Source organism: Lepidochelys kempii, chromosome 8 (assembly GCF_965140285.1).
Source record: "Lepidochelys kempii isolate rLepKem1 chromosome 8, rLepKem1.hap1, whole genome shotgun sequence".
Lineage (NCBI taxonomy): Eukaryota > Metazoa > Chordata > Testudines > Cheloniidae > Lepidochelys > Lepidochelys kempii.
In genome coordinates this window covers 32,453,733-32,469,066 of record NC_136387.1, presented here as the reverse complement: position 1 = coordinate 32,469,066, position 15,334 = coordinate 32,453,733, and positions in this window count along the sequence as shown.

The window sequence follows — 15,334 nt, the reverse complement described above, 5'->3', positions numbered from 1 at the left end:
AGACCCAGAACTGTGGGTACTGCCGGGGGCAGCACCCAGTGAAAGGGACACCGGGGTCTTGGGAGGGACACGGGAGCCAGCAGGAAGGTGAGACACCGGCCTGAAGAGGGTGCTCTGGAGGCTGGAATGCTAATTCCCAAGGATAACCAGCAGGAGGCGCTGTTGGTGAGTCTGTGCCTGGTTACAGTGACCATACGCAGTAGACTCAGCTTATCAAGGAGCTAGAACCAATACCATGTGATCAATCACAACCATCCAACCCTGCTTGAAATAAAAAAGTGAAAAATGGCTACCAAATGTTTGCAGCTCTTCAAATGTATTTCAAGGTCACACAGGGAATTTGTGGAAAAATGGAATCAGACTCAGATCTCCTGAGTATTCAAGTTCTGGTGTATCACAGAGGAACAGTAGGCCTGTGGTTAAGATGTTAGTTTGTTGCGTGTTGCCAATTCTGCTAGACTCCCTGAGTGACTTTGAGAAAGTTACTTAATTTCTCTGGGCATCAGGCAAAATAACTATCCTCTGCATCCCCATGATCTTTAGAGATGAAGTGGTGATAAATTTAGCACCACTCTTGGTAACTGCCACTCTTGTCAAGAAGTCACGTCTTATGTAGAAAAAATTAACTTCAACTTCCAGCCATTGAATCTTGCTGTGCCTTTCTCTGATACCCAACAATAGGGAGCTTAGTCTATCTCCTCTACCTTTTGTAAAGTGCATTAAGATCTACAGATGAAATGTACTACTGTTAGGCAGTATTTATGGACACTACATGAAGGTTTGAATGACGCATTGCAAAAGTGATAGCTGAGATCCATTCACAATATGAAGCCTGTATGGTTTGTCTTGTATTTGGTTAAAACTATTACATGCACGGATACTTTATGAACTGGTGAAACAAATGGAGCACAGAAAACAGGGGTACTCAGGGTTGGCCTAACTCTTCTCCCATTGAATACACTGAAAGCCTACTTAGCTCATTGCTGAGCACTTTGGAAAATCCCAGCCTAAATAATAAATTATCTAGGACATGGACTATGTCTGTGTTCTATGTGTCTGTAAAACACATTGCACATTCTGATCTATAAATAATCAGTGATAACAATAATGGGAAACGCACATCACAGGTATTCTGTTGACCTATACTGTCTCATGCTTTAACATTTTTGTTGCATGATTATACTCCTACAGGTTCAAAAAACACCATAAATAGGAACAAAAATGCTTGATTTATATCAGATATGGTTTAACTGCTGCACTTGAAATGTCATTTAACTATTTCCCTGATGACCTTAATAATTACAACCTGAAGGGATTAGTTTATCTGTCTGCACATCGGTACTGAATGTTCGTGCCCAGATGCATATGGGATTTTCTAATTAAATTTTTGTTAATAAAGAAAGCACATTTTAAAACAACAATGGGTCAGTACAACCTGTTGCTAGAATAAGGCACAGCACATAGACAATGAATTGGTTAATCAGTATTAGGAGCACAATACTCTGTTGCCATCTCAAATCAATACACAATAGTTACTTAATCTTAGCTCCAAATCTTGAAAGGTATGAGCTATTTCCATTAGAGTTTCTCAAATTATATTACATATTGTTATTGAAATCAAGGGAGCTATGCTGACTTGCACCAGATGAGGATGTGCCCCATTATTCATTGGAAATCTTTACATGTCCTTATTAATAAAGGGTAGAATTCACTCCATGCAGAAGGCCAGAGCAAGGCCTACACACCACATAAACTGGTTTGCAGGGTTAAGTTGGATGTACTTTGTGCATCTGTTTTGTGCTGTCTCTTCACTGGGATGAATCTCTGGAATGAGAGGGAGGTAAAATCTATTGGTATTGGACTTTTTTAGGATCCACCCTGAAGACCAGCATGAGAAGATGAATTGTAACAAATCTTCATGCTTTCCCCCTCTCTTTTTTTAAAATTAAAGTAGGGACTACAGCCAGTTTGAAAATGTTGTTTTTTTCCTGTGAAAAATTATGATTTTTGGGGAGAAATGCAAATCCTGAAATTATTAATTTAGAATGTTGCCAATCTGCTTTATGGGAGTGGCATTTGTGTGCCTCATGTTCCCTCTGTCCTTTATAATCCACACTCACTGGTTGGATAGCATCTCCCATGATGCACGATGGTAGCATTGGGAGGCAGTGCTTCATAGGAATCCCTGGCTGTCATGTGTCATGGGAGGTGTGGTCCAGATGGAAGCCTGACCCAGAGAGGAGACTAAGGATGAAAGGCAACCAAACTACAACTCCCAGGAGGCACTGGAGCCAGCATATGCAAATCAAAATGTTATGGTTTTGGAGCATTTGGCTTTTCAGTTTAAAAAAAAAAAATCCAAGTTTTCTGTGGAAAGTAGACACTTTTTGTGAAAAATTTCATGTAGTCAAAAACCTATTTTTCTGCCAAAAAACAAGTTAGATTTTTTTAAAATCAGCCCTATTAGGGGGATCATGGCTTGGCCATGTATTATCGTCAATTGCCTTTCTGATATAGCTTGTGTTACTGTACTACACCCACTTTACACATGAAGATATCTTCACTGAGCTCTGCCTGATGATGCCTATAACTTTTCCCTGAGTGATTATAGATAATTCAGAGCACTCCATGTTACAAGCTGTTTAAATTGCTCCTTCCTATGTGCACGGCTTTGCATTTGTTTATGATTAATTTGCTTTTGTCATCACAGTGCACATGTTCCTAGTTTTGTTAGATCTTTCTCGAGCGTCACACAGTCTTCCCTAACACACTAATCTAAATCATTTTGTGTCCTCAGTAAATGTTGCCACCTCACTCACCTGTAACTATGTAATAAATAAAAGGCATTGTTATTTGTTTTCTGTGTACTGCACTTTTAAATACATAAGAATCCATCTGTAATCAGCATAGACAGCTGCCATTTTGTGTCTTGGTTTGGTGTAGAATGCTACAGAATGAATCATGGTCTCTCTCATTCTCTCAGATGGAGAGGTAGGAGCAGAGTTTTTGTTAAGATTAAATAAAGGTGATCTAGACTGAAAATGTATGTTCTCACTGCATATGGATAATATATTTTGGAGGTAATATGAACCTAAGGTCCTGATGACTTGTGCATGCATTAAAAATCCCATAGCACTTCTAGCAAGAGCAGGCTTGTTGGTGTCTAGTTCATAGTCTATTTTCTGTAATTAACTACAGTCTACCTACATGACAGGTTCTTAATTTGAACTTGAAAAGGTAAATTTCATGTCTTGCCTTGAACTTTTGTATGGAGTTGCAGTGCTCTAGCTGCAGTGTTTTGCTCCTGAGGCTGCTGCATTTTGGCGGTGGGTAAGAAGCTCCCTGTATGTATCCTATGAAGTGAGCTGTAGCTCATGAAAGCTTACGCTCAAATAAATTGGTTAGTCTCTAAGGTGCCACAAGTCCTCCTTTTCTTTTCGCGGATACAGACTAACACGGCTGCTACTCTGAAAGCTGTATATATTTTTGTTATCCCTACTGCAACTATGAAACTGTAATACTTTGTACAGCTGTAGCACCTTTTAGCTGAGGAGCTCAAAATGCATTATAAACATGAATCTCAAAACACCATGTGGAATATGAAAATAGTATTATATCATATTTACAAAGCAAGGCACTGAGATGTTCAATGTCTTGCTGAAGGCTACTCAGTGGGTCATATATAGGCCTGAGTCCTGCAAACATTTATGCATGTAGATAGTTCTGATGGAGTTAATGAAACTACTTACATGTTTAAAGTTACTCATGTGCATAATGTTTGCAGGATCAAGGCGCAAGTTCATACATCTGTTACCTGTATAAAGCGTTTTATATTCTTTGGAGGAAAGGCTCAGCTGAAGACGGAAGTAGCTGCCCTTCTTGGCTGGTATTGGCAGTAGAGTTTACGTCTTGTGCCTCAATGAGCACCTGAGGAATGAGCTTGTCTCACAAAAGTTATGCTGTGACAGCTTGTTATCCATAAAGCATTCCCATTCAGTCCTTGGCCCAAACATCTTTTCCATTCTATAAGGCAATTGCTATAGTGATTTTTGGCCTAAAATCCTTGACTTGGGCATGCTCTTCTGCTCATGCACAACTTAAGCATATGGAGAGTGGATGCACACACTTCTGTGCCTACACTTTTAAAAATGTAGGCCATACTCCACAGTCGATTGATGTTCTGGATATTTCACAAGAGGCAGCCTTTATGGATGTAGTTATAATCCAACGATCATCTTAAGCCATCTCTAGTAATTTGCTCTTTGTGTTCAGATCTTTAGGGCCAGATCCCCTCAGCTGAAGTAAATCAGAGTGGTACCGTTGACTTCAACTGAAGCTACACTGATTTACCTCAGCTGAGAATCTGTCCATATGCGGTAGGTTCTCTTTGTATGTTATAAATTCTATTTAAGTGTTGTCTACTGGTCAGAGAAGCATTCCTGGATTTTACTCTTGTCTCTGCCACTGAATTGCTCTGTGACCTTGCATAGTATTATGGTTAGCAGTTGTAGTAAGTACATGGCTCTAGTAATTAAAAAAGCTTGAGGGGATGGGTGTGAGGAGGTTAAAGGGTTTACTACAGATCTTGCAAAACTTTAATTGTAGAGTATTTTAAATAGTTACTGGGATGAATTATGTGTCTTTCCCATGAACTAATTTTTTTTTATTTCCAAGAGAAACAAACGTAGGTGAAAAATTGGTGCTAGGAGATCACATAGGTTTGTTTTTGCATTAAATTAAGTAGCTGTAGTAGATGCAGCATGAAAAAAGGAGACTATCTTATTAACTAGAAAAGGTGAAGTTTAATAATCTCAAAAATGTCTTGTTAGTATGACAGTGCACTAGAGAAACATGCTTTGTGTTTAACTATAGTTCCAACTGTTAAGAGGCATTAAGCAATACATTTGCCCTTATCAACATAGCATAGTGGTAAGGATAATGTGCAAAGGACTAGTCTATTGTCACAATATGAATGAGGAAGTATTGCTGTATCTAATTTACTGCATTCCAAGGTAAAACATTACCTTAATTTTGAAAGGCGACAGGATGTAAAATAGAAAAGGAGGACTTGTGGCACCTTAGAGACTAACCAATTTATTAGAGCATAAGCTTTCGTGAGCTACAGCTCACTTCTTCAGATGCATATCGTGGAAACTGCAGCAGGCTTTATATATACACAGAGAATATGAAACAATACCTATTCCCACCCCACTGTCCTGCTGGTAATAGCTTATCTAAAGTGATTTCCAGCACAAATCCAGGTTTTCTCACCCTCCACCCCCCCACACAAATTCACTCTCCTGCTGGTGATAGCCCATCCAAAGTGATAACTCTTTACACAATGTGCATGACAATTAAGCTGGGCTATTTCCTGCATAAATCCAGGTTCTCACATCCCCCCCACCCCCATACACACACAAACTCACTCTCCTGCTGGTAATAGCTCATCCAAACTGACCACTCTTCAAGTTAAAATCCAAGTTAAACCAGAACATCTGGGGGGGGGGGTAGGAAAAAACAAGAGGAAACAGGCTACCTTGCATAATGACTTAGCCACTCCAAGTCTCTATTTAAGCCTAAATTAATAGTATCCAATTTGCAAATGAATTCCAATTCAGCAGTTTCTCGCTGGAGTCTGGATTTGAAGTTTTTTTGTTTTAAGATAGCGACCTTCATGTCTGTGATCGCGTGACCAGAGAGATTGAAGTGTTCTCCAACTGGTTTATGAATGTTATAATTCTTGACATCTGATTTGTGTCCATTTATTCTTTTACGTAGAGACTGTCCAGTTTGACCAATGTACATGGCAGAGGGGCATTGCTGGCACATGATGGCATATATCACATTGGTGGATGTGCAGGTGAACGAGCCTCTGATAGTGTGGCTGATGTTATTAGGCCCTGTGATGGTGTCCCCTGAATAGATATGTGGGCACAGTTGGCAACGGGCTTTGTTGCAAGGATAAGTTCCTGGGTTAGTGGTTCTGTTGTGTGGTATGTGGTTGTTGGTGAGTATTTGCTTCAGGTTGCGGGGCTGTCTGTAGGCAAGGACTGGCCTGTCTCCCAAGATTTGTGAGAGTGTTGGGTCATCCTTTAGGATAGGTTGTAGATCCTTAATAATGCGTTGGAGGGGTTTTAGTTGGGGGCTGAAGGTGACGGCTAGTGGCGTTCTGTTATTTTCTTTGTTAGGCCTGTCCTGTAGTAGGTAACTTCTGGGAACTCTTCTGGCTCTATCAATCTGTTTCTTTACTTCTGCAGGTGGGTATTGTAGTTGTAAGAAAGCTTGACAGAGATCTTGTAGGTGTTTGTCTCTGTCTGAGGGGTTGGAGCAAATGCGGTTGTATCGCAGAGCTTGGCTGTAGACGATGGATCGTGTGGTGTGGTCAGGGTGAAAGCTGGAGGCATGCAGGTAGGAATAGCGGTCAGTAGGTTTCCGGTATAGGGTGGTGTTTATGTGACCATTGTTTATTAGCACTGTAGTGTCCAGGAAGTGGATCTCTTGTGTGGACTGGACCAGGCTGAGGTTGGTGGTGGGATGGAAATTGTTGAAATCATGGTGGAATTCCTCAAGGGCTTCTTTTCCATGGGTCCAGATGATGAAGATGTCATCAATATAGCGCAAGTAGAGTAGGGGCTTTAGGGGACGAGAGCTGAGGAAGCGTTGTTCTAAATCAGCCATAAAAATGTTGGCATACTGTGGGGCCATGCGGGTACCCATAGCAGTGCCGCTGATCTGAAGGTATACATTGTCCCCAAATGTGAAGTAGTTATGGGTAAGGACAAAGTCACAAAGTTCAGCCACCAGGTTAGCCGTGACATTATCGGGGATAGTGTTCTTGACGGCTTGTAGTCCATCTTTGTGTGGAATGTTGGTGTAGAGGGCTTCTACATCCATAGTGGCCAGGATGGTGTTATCAGGAAGATCACCGATGGATTGTAGTTTCCTCAGGAAGTCAGTGGTGTCTCGAAGGTAGCTGGGAGTGCTGGTAGCGTAGGGCCTGAGGAGGGAGTCTACATAGCCAGACAATCCTGCTGTCTGGCTATGTAGACTCCCTCCTCAGGCCCTACGCTACCAGCACTCCCAGCTACCTTCGAGACACCACTGACTTCCTGAGGAAACTACAATCCATCGGTGATCTTCCTGATAACACCATCCTGGCCACTATGGATGTAGAAGCCCTCTACACCAACATTCCACACAAAGATGGACTACAAGCCGTCAAGAACACTATCCCCGATAATGTCACGGCTAACCTGGTGGCTGAACTTTGTGACTTTGTCCTTACCCATAACTACTTCACATTTGGGGACAATGTATACCTTCAGATCAGCGGCACTGCTATGGGTACCCGCATGGCCCCACAGTATGCCAACATTTTTATGGCTGATTTAGAACAACGCTTCCTCAGCTCTCGTCCCCTAAAGCCCCTACTCTACTTGCGCTATATTGATGACATCTTCATCATCTGGACCCATGGAAAAGAAGCCCTTGAGGAATTCCACCATGATTTCAACAATTTCCATCCCACCACCAACCTCAGCCTGGTCCAGTCCACACAAGAGATCCACTTCCTGGACACTACAGTGCTAATAAACAATGGTCACATAAACACCACCCTATACCGGAAACCTACTGACCGCTATTCCTACCTGCATGCCTCCAGCTTTCACCCTGACCACACCACACGATCCATCGTCTACAGCCAAGCTCTGCGATACAACCGCATTTGCTCCAACCCCTCAGACAGAGACAAACACCTACAAGATCTCTGTCAAGCTTTCTTACAACTACAATACCCACCTGCAGAAGTAAAGAAACAGATTGATAGAGCCAGAAGAGTTCCCAGAAGTTACCTACTACAGGACAGGCCTAACAAAGAAAATAACAGAACGCCACTAGCCGTCACCTTCAGCCCCCAACTAAAACCCCTCCAACGCATTATTAAGGATCTACAACCTATCCTAAAGGATGACCCAACACTCTCACAAATCTTGGGAGACAGGCCAGTCCTTGCCTACAGACAGCCCCGCAACCTGAAGCAAATACTCACCAACAACCACATACCACACAACAGAACCACTAACCCAGGAACTTATCCTTGCAACAAAGCCCGTTGCCAACTGTGCCCACATATCTATTCAGGGGACACCATCACAGGGCCTAATAACATCAGCCACACTATCAGAGGCTCGTTCACCTGCACATCCACCAATGTGATATATGCCATCATGTGCCAGCAATGCCCCTCTGCCATGTACATTGGTCAAACTGGACAGTCTCTACGTAAAAGAATAAATGGACACAAATCAGATGTCAAGAATTATAACATTCATAAACCAGTTGGAGAACACTTCAATCTCTCTGGTCACGCGATCACAGACATGAAGGTCGCTATCTTAAAACAAAAAAACTTCAAATCCAGACTCCAGCGAGAAACTGCTGAATTGGAATTCATTTGCAAATTGGATACTATTAATTTAGGCTTAAATAGAGACTTGGAGTGGCTAAGTCATTATGCAAGGTAGCCTGTTTCCTCTTGTTTTTTCCTACCCCCCCCCCCCAGATGTTCTGGTTTAACTTGGATTTTAACTTGAAGAGTGGTCAGTTTGGATGAGCTATTACCAGCAGGAGAGTGAGTTTGTGTGTGTATGGGGGTGGGGGGGATGTGAGAACCTGGATTTATGCAGGAAATAGCCCAGCTTAATTGTCATGCACATTGTGTAAAGAGTTATCACTTTGGATGGGCTATCACCAGCAGGAGAGTGAATTTGTGTGGGGGGGTGGAGGGTGAGAAAACCTGGATTTGTGCTGGAAATCACTTTAGATAAGCTATTACCAGCAGGACAGTGGGGTGGGAATAGGTATTGTTTCATATTCTCTGTGTATATATAAAGCCTGCTGCAGTTTCCACGATATGCATCTGAAGAAGTGAGCTGTAGCTCACGAAAGCTTATGCTCTAATAAATTGGTTAGTCTCTAAGGTGCCACAAGTCCTCCTTTTCTTTTTGCGAATACAGACTAACACGGCTGTTACTCTGAAACCTGTCAGGATGTAAAATAGTTTGGCTAAAATGTACAATGGGTTTTAGGGATGGGTGAACTGCAAAGAGCTTGAAGGTCAAATTCAGATACTGAGATTGTCACTAAATATGTATCATGCCAAGGTTTTTGATTTTATTTCTGTAGTTATGGTATAGCTTAAATATAAGAATAGGAAATACTGTGGTAAAATTGAATACCATGATGGTTTATTATCCCCACCCCAGGGGTGGGAGGAGACAGAAGGGGAGGAATTCTAATTGAATGGGGTTTCTCTGAGGCACAATGTCTCTTGGGGTTACTCCTAACAAACATTGTGGAAGGGACATAACACCTCCTCTTTCAGGATTTAAGCCAATCTCTAGCTATTAGGGATCAAGAGGAGACCCTCCGTGGGGGCAGATTATCCTACGCCGGCCACATGCAGGATTTCTGGCACCTTCTTCTGAAGCATCTGGTGTTGCCAGTTGGACTTGATAGACCACAGGTCTAATCCAATCTGGCAATTCCCATGTTCTAGGGGTAATGCTACTTTCACACCAGGCCTTCCGCAGGGCTGTGCCTAAAGGCACAATCTAACCTTTAACATTTGCCGTTTCCATGTACAGTTCTGCTAGTGAGCATGTACACGACAATAATTACACAGGAAACAGAAGAGTAGGAAATAACCAAAGAACAGTTGCAAAAAAAAAAATCAGGTTAACAATGTTAGCCGACTTAGCTACTTTTGCTAAGATCTTCATTCAGCTCTAGTCTCAGAATTGTAGCTGCTTTTAATAAATTGATTCAAGTTTTGTGGTGAACAGTTGTGTGAACAATTTGGAACTAGGGAGATTATGTGCATTTGCGTCACACCTGAGACCTATCTGATTCAGTCAGAGAAAATGTCTGGTATTTTTACAGGAACTATGGCCTGTTTACTGTTGAACCTGGAGACAGGTCAGATCACCACACAGGAACCTAAATCCTGAGGGAAATTATGTGTGATGTCTCAAAATATACCACAAAGTCAGTACAATGGAAACTATCAACGACCAAACGGAACCCTTGCAAAGGGAAGTTCTAAAAGAACTTCATTGTGAAAACATTGGTGATTAATGTTGTGTTGCTGAACATCATGTTCCAAGGCAGAAGGGATAGCACTGTCCTAGTGTAAAACTGACAAACCCTGGTCGTTGGCGGGTGGGATTGAATCTGGGGCCTCTGGCGCTTAGTGCATGAGCCTCTACTGCATGAGCTATATAACTTTTATATATAAAAGCCATATAACTGTTAGCTAAGGCTGTAGAACAAATTCATTAATCTCTCTCTCTAAGTGGTCTCGGTGCCACTAGATGGACAGAACACCACATCCAGAAGGTGTGCAGGTTACACCAGCATTGAGTAAAAAGGGGGAAAAATTATTTGCAACCGTATTCAGTCACCTTCTTAATAGAATTTTATTTCTATTATATTCGGAACAATTGTCATTTCAATGTTCATGAACACAAAGTTTTGTTCTTAAGCATGTACTTGAAAGGTAGATTTTGAGCCCTTTGCCAAATTTGGCAAAATGCTAAATCTATACAAGGCTGTGATGAAATATGTATCTGGAAGGAAAACTTGATATGAAGGAAATAATCTTTCTGATGGCTGTAACTGATATTTGACTGTTTTGAAGGACCAGAGCATGCTATTGCTCCATCTGGTAATGGTTGATACCTGATAGCTCTAAGACAAAAGATCATAATTTAGCCTATTAACTATGTAATGCTGTACACAGGGGCAAAAATCCTTCCTAATTCCTGCAGGCTATGCCCCAAAATGACATTTGACTGCCCCCCATCATTATCTTAGGTTTATGAGCTATAATATTATTAGTTGTCATAAAACTACCCAGCCCCTTTAAAAAAAGTCCAGCCATGGTATTTGAGTTTGAAAAAGTGAAACAAATTTTATAGGGTGCCATCTTTCATTAAAGGGAATACTCTTGAATTCATGGAAGTAAACTGGAAAATTAAGAGTGAGCAAATACTAACAGGTGTTGGGCTTAAAAACAGATAGGTCAGGAAAACCTGAAGACAATTTGATAACAGTGCAGTCAACATCTCCAAATCATGATTGGAACTCAAGAGTTCACTTTGCTGGTAGAGCATGGATGGCAGGCTAGAAACCTCATGGAGAAATGACCCATTTGATCTAGCTAGATTGGGTATTTCTACATATGTTACAATCATTTATAGATAGATTAAAGTTAACTCAAATAACAATAGCAGTGACACAATGGTAGCAACTGGGGAAGGTACCCAACATCCCAGGTGAGTTGGGGCAGGCTGTGCTGCTGTGTTCAGTCACAACTTCACTGCTATTGCTACTCAAGCTAACATTGATAGTTAGACTGCAGCCAGCTCAGGTATGTGTACACATGCTGCAATCACACCTACAAATTGCAGTGTAGACATAACCTGAGTATATGAAAGGACATTATTAATAACTACTATTGCATCACTAATATCTACTAACTAAGCACTACTTATAGAAATATGCCCAAGCCTTCACTCTACAGACAAACATTCCAACACTTATGAAAGTGAATCCAAAATGGGGCCTGGATCTGAATTTTCCGTGTGGCCTCTATCTAATCATGAGTGAAATAGAAATCCCAGAACCAAACTTCAGGGCAGTTGACATCCAGATCACCTTCAGCCTATCACTAATTAATGAAGTCAGCCTCACAATAACCCTGTGATGCAGGTTGGTATTAAAATCCCATATTTGAGAGCTCAGAACACAGAGGCTCAGAGAGGTGAAATGATTTGCTCAAGGTCAGGGGGGCAGTGGCAGAGGAAATAGAACCCAGCTTTCTTGACTTTGAGCTGTGTGCTTCAACCACTAATGTCATGTTTTCTAAGTGAACAACATTCCCAATCGAGTATGAATAAATGTCATCAAGCAGAGACCAGTCATTCTGGATGACACGGCGTTTAACCTATGGACCTAAGTCACAAATAATAGTGACTTTGGTGGAGCAGGATCCTAGGCACCAGTGCAGTTTTTTTCCCAGGTCACAAAAAACACTCCACAGTTTAGCAAGGATGTGTTGGCAATATTTTAACAAGAAGTTTCAAAACAGCTTCCCCTTACTGTGTGTGTCCAGTGCTGCTGAGAAGAAAGCGAAAGGAACAGTGGAATCTAGTCAATGGCACCTGGATCTCAGATGTGGCCTCTAACCTCCACTATAATACAAATAATAATACACACACTTTATTTCTTGTCATTGGGCCAACATCTGTGACTTCCTTTTATTTTTCCTTTTCTGTTACTTCAGCCTTGATCCTGCAACTTGTGCCAATCAGCGATTCACCTGCATGGAACAACTTGCAGGCTCAGGATCTTAGTGTTAAAACATAAAAACAGAAAGGGTCTGTTCTGGTGTGGGAGTGCAAAGAGGTGAGAGATGACCCAGGGAGACTCATCCCATTCCCCTTGAGCAAGGTGCAAGGGGCATTTTGGTTCTTATGCTCCCAGCTTGCAAAGACCTGGGCACTTCAGTGCTGTCTTTGGTGGCAAAAATGCCATCGGGTGCAGAGAGGAGAGGGGCCAGGGTGAGGCCATGTTCTCCCCCTTCCACACTGGGCCAGCAGGGGGAGTGTTGCTGCACCTTGTGAAAGGGCTTTGCAGAAGCTGATGATGACAGTCGCTTCAGTGCTTCTTAAGATGCCAGGCCCAGTTCAGATTCTACACCGGTGCATCACCCTTAACCTCAAGGACATCTAGGCCAGTGACCAGTGGCCAGACTCTCAGCTGGTGTCAATTGTCAGAGCTCTATTGAAATTGCATATAAGGATTCAGGCCTAGCTCTAGTGAAATCAATGGTGCTAGGACGATTGAGACCAGCTGAGGATCTGGCCCCCATCATGTAGCTGCTGCTGCCAGACAAGCCCTCTTCAACCCCAAAGTGTGTAGTAACACAGAGGCAGCCTATCCCCTACACCTTGGCAAATCATAGGCATTAACTGTGGTACGTTCAACAGCCACAAATATGCACATGCAGATCTACGTAACTTATTAGCACTATCACAAAAATGGCTTTGTAGCTTTTATTCCAGCTTGGCACCTTTGGGTGACTGAAAGCCTTAACACACAGCTCTTAGATTTCATTAAAGTGTGGGAACAACACATTGACAATGTGAGAGTCTCCGATCACTCATTTTAGCTGCTGAGATGCTGTAGAGGCTTGGGTTAGGTGTATCATTGCAAGTTTGAAGCAGTAATGTCCCTTGGGGCAAACTGATACCTGCTGTGGGAATATTGTTCACTATTTCATGTTATATGTTGCATGAGAGTTTATGCTCATAACTGTCAATGCAGTAGACTGGCAATCAGGATTTCTGGGTTATATTACTGACCTTGCCACTGTCTTTCTTTGTAACCATGGGCTTCTCACTTACCCTTCCTGTACCGCTATATCTGAACTACAAAATGGGTATTATAGCAGGTGGTTGCTACTGCTTGCTATCGCTGAGATTTCAAAACATTTTCACTTATAAAACCCTGTTTTCAAATACAGCAGAATGCCTGTTTTACAAACTAATGGGGGAATTGATGAGTTCATAAAATCAAGATGTTCATAAAATTGAACATCTCAAAATTACAGGAGGTGAGGTGCATAAGTTGCAGTATGATGCACTGCATCACTTTCTTCTTGTCCGGCATACTGCTGCAAAGCTATTTTAATACACTGATGGCATCAAAATGTAAAGCGACATGGACTTGATCTTCATCAACATCAATGTGGTTGTGTGGTTTCTTTCTTTTTCATCAGGAAATACAGTTTGCACAACTGGTTGTTTGTAAGATTTGTGTTCGTAAACACTGAGATTCCATTGTACTCCTAGCACTCAGGTATCTTCTGCTTGGGGTGGGGGGTCTAAAATTTCCAATGCTTAGCCCAGGGGTAGCCAACCTGTGGCTCCGGAGCCACATGCAGCTCTTCAGAAGTTAATATGCGGCTTCTTTTATAGGCACCGACTCTGGGGCTGGAGCTACTGATGCCAACTTTCCAATGTGCCTGGGAGTGCCACTGTTCAACCCCTGGCTCTGTCACAGGCCCTGCCCCCCCCCTCCATCCCTTCCCACCTCCTCCCCTGAGCCTGCCATGCCCCCCCCACTCCGAGCCTCCTGCACGCCACAAAACAGCTGAACAGGAGGTGCTGGGAACAGGGGTGGGGGAGCTGCTGGGGGGCTGCTGACGCATTACTGTGGCTCTTTGGCAATGTACATTGATAAATTCTGGCTCCTTCTTAGGCTCGGGTTGGCCACCCCGGCTAAGCCTATGCCCCAAGGTGAGGTTTTTTTGTGCAAAGTTTGAGCAAAAACTATTCAGCTGTTTGTGAGTGGGGGAAAAAAAACAAAAAAGAAAAAAATACACCCCCCCATTAGACAAATTCTTGCTGTGTTCCTTTTTTCAACAGGCCTATGCCCAAAACAGCAGTCATTTGAAAGTGGCTACATGGAACATAAATAATTGCGGAGCTCACTTGATTAAAGTCTTGTGTGGGAACCATGCCTCACACAATGTGGCCTACCATTACACCACTTTATTGTTTCTTTGCCTACAGGCCCCAGTTGACATCATGGCCCCATTGGGCTAGACACTTTAAAGCAGATATTAAGAGACAGTGCATGTCTCAAAGCACTTACAATTGAAACAGACATGAGAGACAAAGGTGGGAGAAGAACCAGACGTTTGCCTAAGGTTACACAGCAAGTCAGTGACCAAACTGGGACGAGCACCCAAGGCCTTTGACTTCCAATCCAGAGTTCTACCCACTTGGCCAATAATAATAAATCCAGCAAGGTGCACACAGCTCCTGAGGCTATACTGGCTGAGAACATAGTGGATCAGCTGGCTCATGCTAAGTAGATACCTGGCTCAGCCTCAAAGTGATAAATCACATGAGGAAATGAGACTCGTTTCATTCTGTAAAGTGATTTAAGATGTCATATGGTTTGGATATATGGTCATGACAGTAGGGTTCCCATCATCAATCACCCAAATCAACTCAACCATTTAGCAGTGTACAGAGCAAGCCACTAAAGCCATCACAGATTCCACCCACAGATGCTCAGAAACCAACATTGTGTGTGTGTGTGTGTGTGTGTGTGTGTGTGAGAGAGAGAGAGAGAGAGAGAGAGAGAGAAACACACTCTGAAATTAGGGCATTTCCAGCACTTGAGTGTGCACTTGGGTGGGCCAGTCTGGAATAAACAGTTAGCCATGGCCAGTTCCATTGTAGCCCTTTCATGGATTCAT